Genomic DNA, 4,862 nt, shown 5'->3' with positions numbered 1-4,862 from the left:
CATCCCTGAAATACCCCCTAACCCCTTATCTCTCCCTAGCTGGTCTTAGGCATCCCAGGAAGTTTGTTCTTTTGCTGCTGGTGTAGCCAGGCCCCAAGTGTAGGATGGGGCTTCCCATAAGAGGACCCGTGGCAGCCAGAACTGATACAGTTCAGCGAATCTGGGGCCAGGACACCAGCTGAGGAGAGTAGGAGATTTTGAAGCTATGACTGATGCCTCTGTGAAAGTAGTAGTGAGGGTACGGCCTTTTAATGCCTGTGAGACCAATCAGGATGCCAAGTGTGTGGTCAGCATGCAAGGCAACACCACCTCCATCATTAATCCCAAACAGAGCAAGGATGCCTCCAAAAGCTTCTCCCTTGACTATTCTTACTATCACGTACTTTGGAGGATCCACAGTTTGCATCTCAACAGCAGGTGTATCCAGACACAGGAGAAGAGATGCTGCTCCACTCTTTTGAATGCTACAATGTGCGAATCTTTGCATATGGGCAGAGGGGGGCTGGGAAGTCCTACACCATGATGGGGCAGCAGGAACAGGTGCAGCAGGGCATTATATCTCAGCTCTGCAAAGACCTCTTTGTGGTTTGATGCAGGTGTGGACTGATATACGTGTGCTATATGCAGGTGAGGGCAAGCACAAGATAAGGCAAGGCCTTTGATTAGGCAGTGAAAAAGAAAGAGGGGGGCAAAGTTTTTATAAGGACAAAGAGAAGGAGGAGGAAGAAATGACGATGGAGAAGGATGACCCACCCCCTTGTGGCTTTACATACCCACGGGGAGCTATGAAAATCATATAAGGGGTGGATAATTATAGGATAATTTGTCTTATGTAGGTAGGCAGTTTATATCAGTATCAATTGGCTCTAAGTTTATTGTGTGCACATTTTGTAGAGTGAGAATTTACTGATATAAATCTGACTGATAAATTACAAGCTTACTGAGTTTTGATTTTAATGGGTTACTGAGAGTTGTGACTATAACCACAGGGGGTGGATGCTGGGAATGTGAGTAGAGTCTGAAGCAAAACAGCTTCAAGATAGGTAGTTTCTCTATGGGAATGGCATGGCAATGACTTGCCTTGGGAATTAGATACATGGCCATTGATGGGGCTAGTCATGGAGGTGGAGAGGTTGCCACAGGGCCCAGAGAATAGCCAGAATAGCAGCATGGCTTAGAAATTGAGAGTTTAACTTGATGGGTGGAAACATTTTGCTGATTGAGATGAAAATACCCCACAAATGCTATGTGGCCCTATGGTGCTGGAGATAACATGGGATGGTGTCATGGATTTAATTTGTATATTAACATCTTCTACAACACGTCTTCTCTTGAGTAAACCAGAGTGCTCAACTTTTCTACTATATGAGCTCTATTGAGAGCAAGTATGAAACCTCTTGAACCCCAAGATATTCGGGAATCTCTGTAAGTCTGCGAATACTCCATCCTGGACCCATAGGTACAAGACCTGTTTAAATTGGCTGTGACTTCCTATGCAGACATAGTTGACCTCATGGACTGTGGAAATACAGCAAAAATTGTGGCTGCCACCAACATTAATGAGACCAGCAGCTGTACCCATGCCATCTTTACTGTCATCTTTATCCAGTGCTTCCATGACCAGCTTACTGGCCTGGATTCAGAAAAGGACAGTAAGATCAGCTTGGTGCACCTTGCCAGGAGCGAGCGGGCTGACTCCTCAGGAGTTGAGGGATGTATCTAAAGAAAGGTGCAAATATCAGTAAGTCCCTGATTATTCTTGGGAAGGTGATCTCAGCCCTGGCAGACTTGCACTCACAGAAGCAAAAGTTAGATTTCATCCCTTATAGAGACTCTGCTTACCTGGCTGCTCAAGAAGAAGTTGGGTGAGAACTCAGGCATAGCAATGATTGCAGCCCTGAGGTCTGCTGACATCAATTATGAGGAGACACTCAGCACTCTGAAGTAATCAGACCACACCAAGCAGATGTGATGCACTGCTGTCATCAGTGAGGACCCCAATGCCTGGCTGATCTGGGAGCCACGGAAGGAGGTTCCTAGTTGCAGGAACTGTTGATGGCTCAGGGACTTTCAGCTCTCTAGGAAGTCTAAAGATGGAAGAAGGGAGTCCTGGAGGTGTTCTGCCCACTGCATCATCTCCCCCTGACCCAACTTCACTCATCTCCTCCACATAATGGAAAGCTGGAGTCCTCATTGTCACCCAGAACTAAATCCCAGATTAGGCCTGAGGAAGCCATGGAGAGATTTCAGGAAACAGAAAAGATTTTAGCTAAGCTGAATGAGACTTGGGAGGAGAAGTGTCATGGGACGGAAGCTCTGAGAATGAAGAGAGAAGCATTGCTGACTGAGATGGGTATGGCTATCTGGAGGATAGCTGTACTGTGGGTATCTTCTCTCCAAAAGAGACTACCCACCTGGTAAATCTGAATGAAGACGCCATGATGTCTGAATGTCTTCCCAACCATATCAAAGATGGTATCACCAGAGTTGACCAGGTAGATATGGCCGTCAAGCTGACTGGCCAGTTCATCCAGGAGCAGCACTGTCTCTTCCACAGCATCCCTCAGCCTGATGGAGAAGTGATGGTCACATTGGAGCCTTGTAAAGGAGCTAAGAAATATGTCAATGGGAAGCTTGTAACAGAACCACTGGTGTTGAAGTCAGGAAACAGGATTGTAATGGGCAAAAAACATGTTTTCCGATTCAATAAACCAGAGCAAGCATGACTGGGATGAGAACATGGGGTTCTCTCACCCCCAGGACCTCCCTCTGTGCTTGTGGACTGGAACTATGCTCAGAAAGAGCTGCTGGAACAGCAAGGCATAGACATCAAGCTGGAGATGGAGAAGAGGCTATAGGACTGAGAAAATCAGTACTGGAGAGAAAAGGAAGAGGTTGATCTTCTGTTGGAGCAGCAGTGGCTGGTGAGGGACAAGTGGGGAATACAACAGAGCCCAGAGGTGGGCAAGTGGGCAGACTAACAGTGAAGCTGGCATCATCACAACCTAGCTTTGTGATGACCTTGGTGTCTTGGGTGGCATCTAGAAGGAAAAGTTAGGGGCAAAAGGGAAACTAAAAGAAACTATTGCCATGTATAGGAAACTAGCACTGTGCCCAGTTGATGATGCTCCCTAGACTGCAGTGGTCCTGGCCCCTTGAGATCACTTCCAAGTACCATCGTTCATGTAAGACTATTCCTTAAATGGACTTTCAAGTCTTTGACCTCATCATGAGGGTAATACACAGTCATTCGCTGCATAATGACAGTACTGTCAATGACAAACCATGTATACAGGGGTAGTCCCATGAGATGATAGCAACTAATAATGTGTAGCTACCTTGACTTATTTAAATGCAGTCTGTAAGGCTCACTCAATGATAAAATTATTTTGGGACACACACACACACACACACACACACACACACACACACACACACACAAAGTGGCCTAAAGCAACCACAAGTAGCTAGGAATTTCATATCTAGACAATAGAGTAGTGGAGACTGAGAGAGCTACCTTGGGAGCAAGGTTTTTGACTTGGCAGCAGGATGGCTGTAGGAATCAGGGCAAGATGGATGCTTGGGGATGGCCATGGGGATGAGCAAGACCGTAAAAACTGTCTCATAGCCAGGTTTAGCATGGGTTTCTTTTTAAAGACATGCAATAGATGGCGTCCAACATGGGGCTGGGAACCATGACCCTGAGATTAAGAGTCTCATGCTCTACCAACTGAGCGAAAGTGAGGCAAAGTGCCTCCACAGCTTATGAGATGATACACAAAGTATAATGTCAAATTTTTTATATCAACTATACATCCTATGGGTGAAAGTTTTAGGATAACTCTAAGTTGCTTGTTAAAATAGGCCTTTGCAGATGAAATAAATGAAAATTTTCACATCCCTAATGGCTTGCAATTTCCTTTTCATATTACTTTTTTTAAACCTGTATTTATGACCATATCTCTACCAGGATCAATAATTGTGAGTAATTAATCTATCTTGCTTTTCACTTATGAATGACACATTTTCTAGGAAAGGACAGTAAAGTCCAAACATTATGAAAAAATATTTCCTATCTTTTAAAGTGTAGTCCTTGCTTTTAAGAAGTCATTTTGGTCTTTGGATGGCATTTATTATCTCAAAAGAAAAAAATAGCTGTGTGCCTGCTCACCTTATGACCATGTAGGAATTAACCACACAGATCAATTGTATTGGTGAATGAACTAACCACACAGATTCTCTCAATTCTGCCTCTCACAACACGAACACAGGGGAAATGACTTCTGAAGGACATCTTCAGGATCAGAACTCCAGGGAGAGTTATGAATGTATATTTGGTGTAAACTGAAAAGAGTTGTCCCATATGTCTCCTGACAAGTTCCTCTCAGCTGCTGGTTCTGTCAGAGAGGCAAGATTTCAAATTGGATCTACTCTGGTGAATGGAGACATGACCCTCTATCAGAGCAGGAAGGACAGGTTATGACAATGAGACCCATGCTATGCAATGAGAAAATATCTGAATCCATGAAGTAATTAAACCAGGAGCTCTCTTTCTTCTCCTGTACCATTTCTTAAAAATTTATTCTTCTCTCACATATTTTTTTTTCTTTCTTTTTTTTTTTTTTTCCGGAGCTGGGGACCGAACCCAGGGCCTTGCGCTTCCTAAGCAAGCGCTCTACCACTGAGCTAAATCCCCAACCCCTCTCTCACATAATTTTATCCTGACTACATTTTCTCTCCTTTGTCTCCTCCCTACCCTTCCTTCTTACCTCCTCTTTCCTCTAGTTCCACTCTTGCTCTTTTTCCCTTCAGAAGAGGGCAGGTGTAGAGGGCCACAATACGTTCGCCACCACTAGATGGCG

The 4,862-nt window shown here is 44.6% G+C and overlaps 1 pseudogene; it reads left to right on the top strand.

Annotated features, from left to right (window-relative positions):
• The first annotated feature begins 205 nt into the window (after positions 1-205).
• On the top strand, positions 206-2,981 carry Kif1c-ps1 (kinesin family member 1C, pseudogene 1; annotated as a pseudogene).
• The last annotated feature ends 1,881 nt before the right edge of the window (positions 2,982-4,862 follow it).

Source organism: Rattus norvegicus, chromosome 5 (assembly GCF_036323735.1).
Source record: "Rattus norvegicus strain BN/NHsdMcwi chromosome 5, GRCr8, whole genome shotgun sequence".
In the NCBI taxonomy this organism is placed as follows: domain Eukaryota; kingdom Metazoa; phylum Chordata; class Mammalia; order Rodentia; family Muridae; genus Rattus; species Rattus norvegicus.
The sequence above is the reverse complement of the archived record's forward strand: the minus strand, read 5'-3'. Positions and strand labels throughout refer to the sequence as shown.